This window comes from Cupressus sempervirens, chromosome 8 (assembly GCF_028749045.1).
Source record: "Cupressus sempervirens isolate cs-2001-9-10 chromosome 8, ASM2874904v1, whole genome shotgun sequence".
Taxonomy (NCBI): Eukaryota; Viridiplantae; Streptophyta; class Pinopsida; order Cupressales; family Cupressaceae; genus Cupressus; species Cupressus sempervirens.
Window position 1 is genome coordinate 530,493,466 of NC_143125.1, and position 15,668 is coordinate 530,509,133.

General features: G+C 31.7%; 1 pseudogene; it reads right to left on the reverse strand.

The window, feature by feature from the left end:
• Positions 1 to 14,881, reverse strand: part of LOC149543531 (26S proteasome regulatory subunit S10B homolog B-like) — a 100,035-nt pseudogene extending 85,154 nt beyond the window's left edge.
• Positions 14,882 to 15,668: the final 787 nt, after the last annotated feature.

Sequence of the window (15,668 nt, forward strand, 5' to 3'; positions counted from 1 at the left end):
TCTGTGTGTGTGTGTGTTATCTTTAACCACTTGTCACAATATATCAACATTCATTTTCCAATTGAAGTCATTATTTTAGTTATTTTATTTTTTCATTTTTTTTAACACTTTGTTCTACATAATTCACCTTTGAATTACGTAATTGGATAATAACATGATTGTAAATCCAATTGAGTGTTCAAAAAAAAAAAAATTGTACTATTACTTGTGTTGCATATTCTTGCTAGTAAGGATTTTTCACCTTTGCATGGAAACTAAGATGATCAAGATTATAGTGCTTTATCTAGATATGTTTCTCATGACTCTTACATCTTACCTCATTTTAGCCATCATGGCTACCTCTTTCTTAACCTTTCTAGTGTACTCAAGACTGGAAGACTTTCTTAGCTACACCATAGTATTTATCCCATTTTCATTACTCCTGTGTGTGTGTTTGTGTGTGTCTGTGTCTGTGTGTGTGTTTGTTTCTGTGTCTGTGTCTGTCTGTGTTATCTTTAACCACTTGTCACAATATATCAACATTCATTTTCCAATTAAAGTCATTATTTTAGTTTTTTTTTTTTTCATTTATTTTAACACTTTGTTCTACATAATTCACCTTTGAATTACGTAATTGGATAATAACATGATTGTAAATCCAATTGAGAGTTCAAAAAAAAATTGTATTATTACTTGTGTTGCATATTCTTTCTAGTAAGGATTTTTCACCTTTGCATGGACACTAAGATGATCAAGATTATAGTGCTTTATCTAGATATGTTTCTCATGACTCTTACATCTTATCTCATTTTAGCCATCATGGCTACCTCTTTCTTAACCTTTCTAGTGTACTCAAGACTGGAAGACTTTCTTAGCTACACCATGGTATTTCTCCCATTTTCATTACTCCTATAGATAAAAACCAAGAATATATAAAAACAATAAATCATTTAAGAATTCAATTATAGATTAGGATTAGGAGTGTAATCCTAATGGTCAAGACTTGATTAATAGGACATATGTTTATCAACATTTATTTCTATATTTATTTTGGCACTTTGCTAGACAGATAATTTGTTAGTGTAAATAATTAATTATTATTACACTTTACTTAAGTTTACTTAGGAATATGCATAGTCATATGAGTTGTCTTGTTGACAACATATGAGTTAGCAACTTATTTGAGCACATGGTGTCTACAAAATCTCTTTATGAGATACACCTATGTAGACTTATCCTCTCATCATTGCACAAACTCTTGTGCTCAATGGAGAATAATCCACCTTTGGTGGACATTTGCTGAGTTGTAATCCTTATCTCTTGTGTGACTTCTAGACATATCGGTTGTCCTTATATACAGGCACCCTCTATGATGTACTAGACCATTATCCAATGTTCTCATTATTTTTATTATGATCATCCATTATTTGTCCATATTGTGCTAGTGCTTGAGGTTCTTGATCTTGGCATCATTTTGCCCCAAGGAAAATTGTTACATGGTATAAGAGCCATAGGAGATCTCTTCACGTAACCATTCGAGACCATTTTTGCTTCACCTCTCAGAGGGCCACAATTTAGATCCAAAGTATCCATAGGTATTGGGAGCATTTTGAGCAAGATCTAACCTCACCATTGTGTCTAGAGGATCGATTCGGTTAATTTTGACTATAAATTGGCCTACCTGAGGCTATAGTAAAATTTGAGGCAAATTTTTTTTGCAAACTGGAACATGAAGGCCTGATTTATAGAATTGGTATGTTCAATTTAAGATCTATAGTTTCCTTTCTCAGATTTGCAATTATTCATTTCTATCATTTATTTATGAAAATTTTCAAATCTGTCAAATTCTTGGATCTATAATTTTTCAAAAAAATTGGCCTTTTAGGCCAATGGGAAAGCATTTTTTAATAACAAAAAAATGAGGCGGTCAAACCTCAGCCACCTACGATTAGGCACAATCCACAAACCAAAACAGCTAATGGCTCAGCAATTGACATAGACCATAAATGGAAACACAAACATGTAGGTTAAGGCATCACCCCTAGTGGTTTACTTAACTACAAACCCCACACAAGAATGCTACCAATGGCTCACAAGCCACATTGCCTTTTGCAAGTTTCGGTATTTAAATTGAATATAAACCTTGCACAGGGCACATGCGGGATTAAATCTCATAGCCCCCATGCCAACGTGCCACTAGCCTAGGCCAACTGTGATGCCACCTCTGCTCCATATTACCGATGACCAACACCATCTCTCCATCACCTACGAAATCACTGCTCAGCTCATCTGTTGTCCTTGCAATCAATCTCCACAACCACCACATGGAAAACAAGGATTTGCAAGCAGAGCCACATCAACTAGACAATCAGTGCACATGTGGTTTTACACATCAAGGACCATGTTAGTTGGACTGTACTACCATGCAAGTAGCCATGCCACCATTTTTACAGTGACTACCATATCACTTGCCCAGGTGGAATTATTGCTGGCATCATCATCTTGGAAAGCCTAGATTTGATAGTTGTTTGACCATCACAAAAGGTTAGTACAAAATGGATCATGTTTGGTACAAGAAGACAAATAAAAATAATCATAAAATATTAGGTGACAATTGGAAACTCAAATGTCAACATAAACCCATCACATGATAGGTTACAACTCATACAATCCAATAAATTCCTTGTGCATCATAATGTATCCACTCATCCTAGGTTTGAAAAATTAAATATTAGATAAACAAATTTGATACATCATTTCACTAGATTTAATGGGGTCAATAATTTTATTTTGGTTGTTTGTTACTATACTATATAAACCTTTTAGCATTTCATCTATCATGGGAAGATATTGTACTAGGTTCTTAGTCTATCATAGCTTTAGTTTGAATGGTAAAAAGTGATGGATAAGCCTTATTGTTGCGGTGTATGTATTTCTAAATAGGTAGTTAAGTCTTTGGGCTACCATCTGCTTCTCCATATTTTGGTTGAATAGGTGAAGTTTGGTACATATATTAGACAAATTTCTAATGCACTTCACATGTGATGGAGTATCCTAGGTGGGGTATTCCTTCCATTCTATATTTTACCACCATATATCTTGACTGTATTTGCCATTATTTTTGTAGTTATGTCATAACAAAAAGAATAACTCACAAGAACATGTGACTAAACAATTTTCAAGTTATTAATAAAGAAGACAAGATAAACTCATTGGATATGATGAATTCTTTTTAAGAGGGTGACATGTTAATGAAAATAAATTATTTAAATTTTAGATTATAGGAATACAATTCATACACAAAAACCCAAGAATCCAAAAGAAGAATTCAAAACAATTAAGTTCCAAGAATGCATAAGAAAATAAATGCTATACCACATAAAAGTCCATAACATGCCCAAAAAAATGAACATTTTAGTTATTTCTTGAACTTTCTACATCAGCACAACTACATACATTTGTAACATTTATTACTACCCATCAATTCTAGCCAATTCATAGTGTGACCCTAACTCTCTTCTTGGACAGCCACAAGGAAAGAAAGGGCTTTGGGGGTTAATGTCATAATTAATTTAGCAAATATATGGCATCAGAATAGTTAATGTATCCATCTATATATTATCTAGAATTATTTCATTTGGATTGCATCAATTCTGAAGAAGCAACTTGTTTTGGTGATATAGGACAAATAGTTTAGTTCTCCTAACATCAACATTTGGTGTCAACATAGATTCAACATCTTAAGGAACTAAGATGCATTGAATTCTTTAAATATAGGAATGAACCCATAATAGTGGGTTACATGCTTTTGGAGGAAGGAATTCCTCCAAAAACCAAAATTCCAAAAAAAATTCTCAAGGAGGTTTGATAGAAACCCCTAAGAAATTTTGATAGAAAGTCCTTCTCTTTCTATCCAAAGTACCTTTTTAAGGTACTTTTGATCAAAATAAAAATGATTTCAATCAAAAATATTTGGTTGAAATCATATGAAATTTTTGAAATAATTTCGATACAAATTAACAAGAGTACTTTTGATAGAAAGTGCTTATGATAGAAAGTCCCTACGTAAGGATGTTTTGCAAAGTCTAAATAATTTCAAAAGAATCTTGGCTTGGGGACTCAATTAGAGAGCATAATGGACATGGAACAAGTACTTGGAACAAGCTTTCTAATGATTATTATAGATTTGATATATTTTTATTTAATTATGTACATATATTTTGACATGAACAAAATGTATTTTTATTGCCCAAAAAAACCTTTGTATTGGATGTTCATGGAAAAATAGTAAATGAGAGTAAAAAATATGAAAAATAACCAAAACCTATGTATTCAAGGATCCAAAGGAACACTATTATATATATACATACATACATGCATACATACATACATACATACATACATATATATATATATATATATATGTATACACACATACATATATATACATGTGTGTGTATATGTATATATGTATATATGTATATATGTATATATGTATATATGTATATATGTATATATATGTATATATGTATGTATATATGTATATATATATATATATATATATATATGTATTTATCTATATATAGATATATATATATATATGTATATGTATATATGTATATATATATATATATATGTATATGTGTATATATGTATGTGTGTATATATGTGTGTGTGCATATATGTATGTGTATTTATATATACACACACATACATATATCTATATGTATATATACACATACATACATATATACACACACACACATATATATCCATCTTATGATTTGTTCTAACAAGAAAGAATAGCTTCATCATTCTTGTTCGTGTCTTATATTTTTCCCTTGTGGAAAGAAACCTATTTATTTTTATAGCAATCATGTTGGTTTGTGCATTGAGTTTATAGCTAGAATCGATATTTTCTATCATATTCAATTGTCAATGTATACTTTCAACATTGGCCTTGTGACCAACCTCCAAACACAAGTCTACACTTACCTGCACATATAAGAGAAGTAATTCAAGCTACATGTTTTCAATGCTACCAATAGAAGTCATCTAAATGCTAGAAAGAACTACTTTTCATCTTAATGGTGCTCAAATATTTAAATAAGTCATATAATTCTACTGCTTCCATCAAGGCTTCAAAATGAAGATTCTATATGAACTTAAAGAAGGCCAAAGATGATCCCTTAAGCTTAAATAACCCAACGAGAAACATTAGACATTAAAGTAGTAATAATGGATTTATGAGCCATCAAAAGGTTAACTCCAAGGTTGGAGAGGTAGAAAATTTGATGATAGTGACACATCTTAAAAACTTGGATCCAAATGTTTGTTAATTCAAAATTTTGATCAGTTGCAACATGAATGCATGAGAGAACAAAACTCTTTTCAATATGTTCTATAAGAGTAGAGGAGTGGAGAAGATATACAAACCATGGACTAAAATAACTTGTTTGATGTAAATGAATAAGCACCTCTCAAAGACAAGGAAAGAGGGAAGGAGGAAAACCAAGATAGAAGAAAGAATATTAAAATACTTGCCCATGCAATGCTAGTTTTAGAAAGACAATGGAGGGACTTCACCTACAACATTGACTCCATAAGCTAAAAATATGAAGCAATACACTGATCAACAAGGATAGATTCGAATAATAAGAAGAACAAGAAGATATTTAGATGTCATTGCAGCTAGTAAAGTTGCACAATTTTGAGCCACTACAAGAGATGATGATGGAATGGGAGAGAAACCAGAATACAATGGATCAAAGACTTAAGAAGTTGGAAAGCTAATCGGTATAACACCTATAAATTTCTTGCCCTTTATATAGGTTCAACAACTTAAGAAATTCTTCCATCTTGTGTTTACACATTTAATTGAAGAAACATTTATAATTTTATGGTTTCAATTTACTAGAAAGATGTGTAAGATCTTTCGTAAGTTGAGGAACAACTTCTTTTTATGGTTCATGTAATTTTATTTAGCACCTACCCTTCACTTAAGTTCTACCATCCAAACACCCAAAAAGGAGAATAATGGTTACTATGCAACATTAGGCATTGCAAAAAAATAGAGGCATTCAAAACAGCACAACCAATCTCCATCACTACAATAAGATGATATATAGCTACCTCTAGGGAGTATGTCATGTGATTTTTGTCCAATAACTCATGGGTATATTCAAGCCTTCCATGTTTACAAGAGTTAAGAATGTGGTACCCATCAAAACATAAAAATCCTCAAGTATAATAGATATCCATGACACAGTATGACATCATTAATCTCATTTACCTAGAAACTCTTCACAAACAAGTATTATATTCTATTAGAATCAATTTTAAAGTAATAGTTGTATTTAAATTTAGAAAAACTTTACTGTACATTTAAAGATTGTAACAATTCTTCCCTATTTTTCTTACCTCTTTCCAATTCTTTTTATTTTAAGCAACAATTTTCCACTGTATTACGTGATGAACAAATTTTCACCTATAATAGAAACCACACAACTCAAGGCCAATGTCAAAATTGTGATAAAATGGGAAAATAATAAATGGAATAATGTTTTTAACTATGCTTACCTAATAAAATGCTGTGAAAAACAATAGATAACAAATGCCAATGGAAATGGAAGGTGAATAATATAACCCTAACCTCGTGTAGATACACAAAAGTTCCATGATCGGGGCTTGAACAAGATCTCACATATTAGAAGAGAAGATAATTTAGATGGTTTACCACCTAGCCAATAAATTGTTTAAGGTACTCATTAAGAAATCAAAATTTATTATAACCTCCCAACATTATCAGTAGCTTCTTATTATTTAGATGTTCTTGACTCTTAATCATTATATCTTCCTAATGTTTTTGAATCCCAATCTACCTATCTCACACTAGAAGAGAACCATAATTTGTCTAATCTATACTTGTGGGATGATGTTGGATGAAATTTTGAGATGACACATAATTTTTAATTGCCTCAATTCTCATTAGTGTGTGATACAGTAGAGAAAGGTTTTTCTGTGGACATTAAAAATGTCTAAGGCATATTGAATGAGGGATGTCTCGGGGTAAGGTAGTACAATCTTTTAGATGAATTTTTTAGGCTATGGGGTTTTATATTTTATATTGTCTAGATTTTATTCATTTCTTGTAGTCTTGCAAGCTCAGAATTTGTTGTAGAAATCTCATAAAATCTCATGCCCGCACCCCCCCCCCCCCTCCCCCACCCCCAAAAAAAACCAACCAAAATAAAATTCTTGAAGATGGAAGGAGTGTAATCTAGAATCCAAAACCTTTGAACCCTAGAAGTAGTTTTCTTGAAGTAGGCAAGGAAGTTGGTATCTTCTTTAGTGGTTTTTTGTTTTTATCAAGATTTAAGATTTAGATTCTACCCTAAAATGGACAAAAAATATGTGCCAAAAATGGCTTTAAAGATAGTAGCACACTCAATTAATGAAAACACTTTCTATCTTTCACTTCTTATCTAAATGGCATCAAGAACTTTGATGTTGATAAAGTTTTCATGGAGAATACTTTTGTCAAGCTGGAAACATTTATCAACTTGTGCTTGAGCTCATAAGATTATTGTTGTGAAATCAATATTTTGGATGCCTATGGATCTTGACTACCTACAAGTTTTTTTCTAACAAAGAACAAGAACGCATTTGAGTGGCATGAACAAGAGAATGGAAATGTGTTAAAGGATGTGAATGAAATTTTTTTGGAAAATTGTTGAATATTAATGGGTATTTTACTATGGTGACATGAGAGCTAGTATCTTTAATAAATGGTAGTTTTGGCCTAGTAAATACTAATTATCATAGTATGGTCACTACTATATTTGAGCTTGAATTGCAATGGAAAGCCATCACAATTATGATGGCCACCCATCGCCTAGGCACTAGTAGCACGAATTGGGCCCCATCGGACAGGCATCAAACTTTTGTTGTCGCAAATTGTGACGAAAAGCTAGTTCGTCTCAATTGGGATGCCTAGAGTCATCACAATTTTGGAAGAAGAAAGGTGAAGAGTACCTCTTCACACTATCGTAATATGGATAGCCAACTATCACAATTATGACTACCATAATTTTTCAGTCTATCATTGCACTTGTGATGAAGTTGTTGTAGGATCGATGGAAATTCATTGAATTGGAGATTGCAATGGTGACAATTTGTGATGACAATGCTGTTTTAGTGACATTCATTTGACAGATGTTACTATCGTAGGTGCAATAGTGTGCAACAACAATTTTTTGATAGTGATGGCTTCCTATTGGGAAAGATATTGCAATTGCAATAGCTCACTATATTATCAAAAAATCATTAGTATTTTCGATATTCTATTGTTAGTTCCTACCATGGAAGAGAACTCTAGAGGTGTAGGCATCCAGACACACCCTAAATCTCATTTTGACCTTTGGGTCAAAGAACAAGCCTTGAATCGACATTTTAATATCTTTTAAAGCATGATTGAAGTCATTGAAATAATATGGATCATATTGGAGATTCAAACAATGCCTAACAACATTACATCAAAATTTTAAAAAGAAAAGTGTAACTTAAGTCTTAAGCAAAATAAGGACCACGCTAATGTAATGATCTATTGACATATCAGTCAAGTTTTTTATTAGTGATACACACCTATTGAGATTGTATATAGCTACCAAGCTTATTGTATAGCTATCAGTGTTTTACAAGAATTTCAGTTGTTATCGAGTTCTACAGTTCCTACGGAGTCCTTTGGACAAATCCCAGTGGTTACCAATTAGTCACATAAAGATCAACAGTATAAACTGTGCATCTCAGTGTATGCCAAGTTTATCAAAGAAAACTAAGTTGTGTAGTGTTCACCAAGTTCACAGTGTATGTGATGTGAGTCTAGTGTTAACCAAGTGACTCAATTTATATCGAGCTCAAGGTGATAGTGTTTACCAAGTCATGCCATGGTAAACAAGTGATTCAGCTTATATGACAAGTTTCACAGTATCTATTGAGTCACTAGTGCAAACCAAGTTCAAGACTACTTGCAAGCGATTAGTACGGGCCAAGATTCTACGTCTACCAAGTGCATGATGATGTTGAGCATTAACAGTGGATGCCAATTATTAGAACCTCATCGAGTCAATCTTCAAAACTTGAGTGTCTTCATGTGGGCCAACTTTGTAATATTTGTGTTAACTTGTATTGTGGCTGACTTTGTAATTTGTATAATTGGATTGGTAATGTATTGTATCATATTCAAAGTGTGTAAGTATGATTAAGATATGGATGTGAATGCATGAAAGTGAATATAATCAAAAAAGAGTAGGAAGAGTGAATTACAAAGGCTATAGCAATATAACGAGCAGCAAAGTCATATCTATCACAACAAGGTGATTTGTACCTAAAGGAATCTCATTTAGCAAACCAACTTGCGAATCAGAGATCACCTACTATTTCATCCTAATAGGTGGATCAGTCAAATCCTTTAACAAGGTAGACCTAACAACCTTTTGTAAATCTCTTTAACGAGTGCATACATAATTGTATGTTTGTAAATCCTTTCACAAGGTGCATCTAGCAGTCCTTATTGCTCCTAATAGGGTAGATCATGAGAAGTGATCAATGTAAGCTTTAATAGGCTAACTTTATATTGCAGTATTAAAGCTTATGGGTATCATCTCCACCCTAGTTTTACTTTCTATTTGTAAGGTTTCTAGGTCACCAAATCTTTGTGTCACGGTGTTATGAATGCTTTGATGTTTTTGTTTTCTTATGCATGTAATTAGATCAGGTTATATGTGACAGATTAAATACTAATTGGATTGTTGGATTAAGAGTTGAAATTGTTGAAGTCTAGAAGTTACTGATTCACCCCTCCCCTTTTAGTAACTTAACATAGCCTTGAATATTTCCAACAATGATCACATCATTTGGATCACATTGTCTACCACTTGAACATAAAAGATTGCTCAAATAAGCCCAAAAATAAATTTTGTATATATATTTTAAATTAAAAAATAGATATTTAATACATAGATCAACTCTTGAACAACTTGACTCTAGTTTCTTTGCTTCATTCAACTTGTGAACAGCCTGAATGGCAAAGATATGTACAAGTTATAGGCCAGAGAGCACAAGCAACTCCAATTTTATAAAATACTAAATAGAAAGGGAAAGAAAATTCACCTTCATAAAATCTTCCTAGATTATGTAATCAAGCTCTACATGGATGTCTGTCATACCAGCTTTTGTACAAATGTTACAAAGATCTTCTCCATTGAAGCCCTAATAAAAGTTGAAATAATCCCAACTATACAGTAATTAATTAGACAACAATTACCAACTTAAGAACATATCATTGTAATATAGGATAAAAATTCAAATATTTTGGATAAATTTCAAATTAATAAAGAAATAGAACAAGACTTTGGCAATTTTTACAATAGTTTCATAATCTATGTCTTCATGTTTTGGAATCCCTATAGCATGTATTTCCAATACTTTGATTCTTGCTTGTTCATTTGGAAGTGGAATCTCAATCTTTCTATCCAAATAGCCAGTTCTAAGTAGGGTTGGGTCCAAAACATTAGGATGATTTGTTGTCATGATCATTTTTATCTACATTTACTATTAAAATTAACAAGATTTTTAGGTCACAATAAAAAATACACTACCTTGAAGAATCTTAAATAATTTAAATAACATAGTTTCTTGTTTAATGTAGTTGGTTGAAAATTACAACATCTTGAGCACCTTAAAACACAATACCTTTCCTAATTGATCAAAACCATCTAGTTGGTTAAGAAAATCCATTAAAGTTCTTTGAATTTCTCGATCAGCACTCGTTCCTTCACTAAAATGACATCCACCAATTGCATCAATTTCATCCATAAATATGATGCATGGTTGCAAAAAATCCCCACTATAACATTAAACATTTCATTTATATTAATCAAAATATTTGTTAGTAGATTGTAATACAATTACTAAGAGGAATAGGGTTGTAGGCATATAGAGAAATACATTTTAGTGTCAATACCTTCAAATTCTTAGATATGATGAGCAAATAATTCAACATACACAATGTTTCAAAATTTTTTTAAAAACTATTATTATATACAACAAAATATTATCATTTTTAGTTATATTAGAAAACACCAAAAACTAGTCTTTTGATGTTCAAATGAATAAGAAGTCATACCTAGTGATCTCGTGCATAACCAAACATTTCCCTAATCAATCTTGCACTTTCACCAATATATTTGTGTATTATAGCACTTGAAACCACCTAAAAAATAGTATTACAAAAAGAAGGCATAAATCAAATCTCAGGTACAAGAAATAAGAAATTTGGATTGCATAAAAGTAAGATGGATATAAAAAAAGCTAAGCTACAACCTTAAGGAAATTTCCATCAATGTTACTAGCAATAGCTCTTGCTAATAGTGTCTTTCTCATTCCGTGAGGGCCATATAGAAGTACTCCTTGAAATTGATAATCAACCTCTATGAAATAATTCCAACAAGAATAAATAAAACATGCAAGTTGAACTTTACTTAAATAATTAATTACCGTGATTAAGTTGCACCCCACACAAATTTTACCTTAGGAGGTTTGATTCCAACCCTAAGAAAGAGTTTAGGATTCATTAAAGGAAGTTCAATAGACTCTCTCAGCTCCCTGATTCGATCTACTAACCCTCCTACTACTGAGTAGCTCACATTGCCAAGATCCTCACGTAGCATATTATAAATAACATGGTCCACCTGCATCCAGTATACACAAACAAAATGATTATCCTTTTTCTATAAAATCCCTTCAAATATTATGATATGATTTGTGCTTATTAACAACTTGCTAGTGTGAGATTCTAATGCTAGGTACCTCACGAGGAAGAGCCCTCATTATTGTAAGTGTTGTCATGTCAAGAACAACACATGTGCCTACAATGATCGTATCTTTATCTACCTTATTGCGGCACCCAACAACATATCTTAGCCCATTGCTAGCTTTCACAACTACTATATAAAGAAATATTCATAATCTCAAAATTAGAAAAACTAATTTACTTAAATAGTAAAAACATGAACGGAACTAAATATTAATTTTTCCAAAATCAAACATCCATTGGAGATAGAATCATAGATTCGTAGGTGATACATATATTAGAACGATGGTGAAATAAAGTATGATCCTACCACATCCACATTCCCCTATTGGGAAAATCTGAGAAATGTAAGAATGTTTGAAGGGGATTTTTTGAAGTACCCTTATAATTATGGGAATAATATTTCAAAATGGAAATAACAAGGATCAAGGATATGAGCAAGAGATGAGGATACATCCAAATGGGGGATAAGGAACCTGGAAAATAAATATGAGCATATTTATTAAATTATATCTTTTCATCACCTTTCAAACTACATTTATGCATTTGATTGCATGTTGAACATGTAAATATCATATAGAAGAATATATGATATTGATGCAAAGTAATAAAGAAAAAACTATCTAATGGTCCTTGATTAATTTTCCAACTATAGCCATGCCAAAACAAGTCCTTTTTATAATATTACATCAATTAGTCACCTTTCCAACAATATTTGTTCATTTGATTGCATGTCAAATATGTAAATATCATGGATACTAAATGTGTGATATTGATATTAAGAAATCAAGGAAAAACTATCTGGTGGACCTCAATTACTTTTCTGATTGTACCCATGTTAAAACATGTCATACTTTTTTTATTGTACCCATGTTAAAACTAGTACAAATTTAAGGAAAATGTTAAGTAATAAAACAATATGCTAGTATGTTTATCTATGAACTTTGTCGCCTTCAAAGGAAGATAAACTACCCATACACACTAGTACATAAAATAAAATGAGAGATTAAGCATGGAACTATATATTGCTCTATTATGGAAAAAAAATGTGTATCTATAGGACATAATTACACTTCATATAGAATGCACAAGCACATGAATTATGGTGTATTCATATACCCTAGAAGGTTTTTTTCACACTTTAAGTCTACTACCTCCCAACATATCAAATCAATTTGTATGACAAGATTCATTCAAAAATTTAAAAAATATATCATGAATCAATGTATACTTTATGATGATCTAATATCATTTGTTTCCACTATTCAAATTCTTCTTCATGTCTCCCAGTTTTTAAAAAAACTATCAAATGCAATCATTCAGTGAGAAAATGGAAAATATAACAATAAGAGGAGGAAAGCCTAGTGACTCCTACCTTTGCCCATCCTAGTGTCATAATTATAATGCCAGACAAGACATGAGAAACTACCAACACAAAACTGAAGATATATAGTTGATGGAGTCCATCTTGTGATATAAGAGGAACCTTCCCCTACATCAAAATAAGAAAGGACAAGATCATTTAATTTTCTTTTCGTTAGAAAAATATCTCCATTTGATCTGAATATACAAGAAAAGAATTGTACCTTTGAAGCACAATGACTAGTTGAAACCTCATCTATTGCCAAGCTCCACCTTAATGGTGTTTCATGAGAAGCTATGAACATGAGCTTTCTATGTATTAAATACATTTTAGTCTCCTCAACACTACTATATTCTTCTTCTAAGGCCTCCTCCTTTGGACATGGGAGGAACAAGTCTCCTTAGTTCATAGATATACAAATCTCTACAATTCTTGTCTGCCCAACAGTAAGCAAAAGTGAGATAAATCCCAACTGCATCAATTCTACAATAAATTCAAAAGAAATCAAACTAAATACTTTAATTATGTTATTTAAATTGGATCATTTCTTTCTAATATATTTCTCTTATTTATATGATGAATCATAGAATGTGATCCAAGACATTGATGCAAAAATAACAATGCAATCAAACATGATTGCAGATATATAGAAACAATAGAATGCCTTAGAGGGGAATATTTTAAGGCAATCCCATCTTTCAAATACTTCATATACTACAACTAAATTTCATAAATCAATGAGTTGGACTATGACGTCCTTCTACATTACCTGAAACCAAGAGATTCACACGGTTAGATGTCATGCAATCATAGGTTAATGTTGAGCTTCAATTGGCTTAGAGAATAGTTTAATATTATCTACTAATTAGGGTCAAGCTCATTTGGCCCCACCCCACACCACCCCCCCACCCGCCGGCCAAAAAAAAAAAAAAAAAATTGGATTCCTCGTTAATATATAAAATTCATTCATTCTATTACTAAAATGTAACATTCATGAATCATCACATGATAACATTCATTAACACATAAGTTTCATTAGAACATTCACATTAACATTAAAACATAAGATTCATTAGAACATTCAATAGAACATAAATAAAACATCTAGAAATAAACATTAGTAATTATCAAATAAGTTACATAAGTTCACATGAGTCATTTCTTCTTCTTTTTTGTCCTTCCCTATATTGTTTGAAAGGCATATCCATGTCATCATCGATATTTCTTATCACTTGTGGACATGCACTTGTTGTCCTTTGCAAAGGTAGGTCCTCTACAATAACAAATAAAAGGGTTAAATTTTAAAAAGTTGAGACTTTAAATATTTTTAAGAACATTGTAGTGCTCTTTACCTTGTCCAACCACATCATCTTTCCTGCTAGCTTGGACCTCAACACGCTCATAAGGACCAACCTATGCATCCCCTATAACTACAATACAAGATTTTATTCTCCATCCATCTCATCATTAGGATCATTATCATCATCAACATCATCACTACCACTATCCTAGTTATCTTCATCTTCATCATCATCATCATCATCATCATCATCATCATCATCATCAGTAGAAGCATCATCATCACGATCAGTAGCAGCATCAGGAGCATCATCGACTAACTCTTGATCATAATCCACTTTTTCCTCTTCCACAATATCTTCTTCCATCACATTATACTTTATCGACCTTCTCCTTGGATCATGTCTAACAACAAATGACCAACCCAGTTTATGTGGAACCTCTAAGTAAAATACATGCTCACATTGGCTCAAACAACCTTATATTAATTATTGGAAATCCATTCTCATGCTCAATAACAGTTATATCAAGATCATTTTGATTGAGTTGTAGTCTGTATCATTTGATGACAAAGAGAACTAATTGAAAGGAATTAAATTCACAGTCAAGTATATCAACCAAAATGCCACAATATTGATTTCAAGATTCTTGAGGATGTAAGTCATTTCTAGATGAAATATTGGTCACCATGAAGATTGCACTCATCCCAAATCACAAGTTTTCTTCATGTTATCTAAATCTTTGATACGAAATTTATAACCATTACATAACATAGACTTGTGGTGTTTCACCTAAAATAATGTCAAACATGTATAAATTATTGCATCACGAGTTCAAAAACATATGGTTGATTAATAAACTTGTAAGTACCTGGAGATCTCTTAAACCATATGCTAAATCTATTTTCTTTTGTGTAACATTGGGATCTCCATTACAATGAGCTTGTCTAACCAATGAAGACACATATTCCCATTTTAATCTATGACTAGAATGTTGACATTGTTCAATCCATATCGTCATCCAATCTTGATTGTTTGCAATAAACAAATGTATTGAACCCCACTCTTTAGTAGTTGCACAAAAGTAAATAGATGACTTAAAACATATTTATTTTGAATATTAAGAGTTAATTAACTATAATAATATCTCATAATT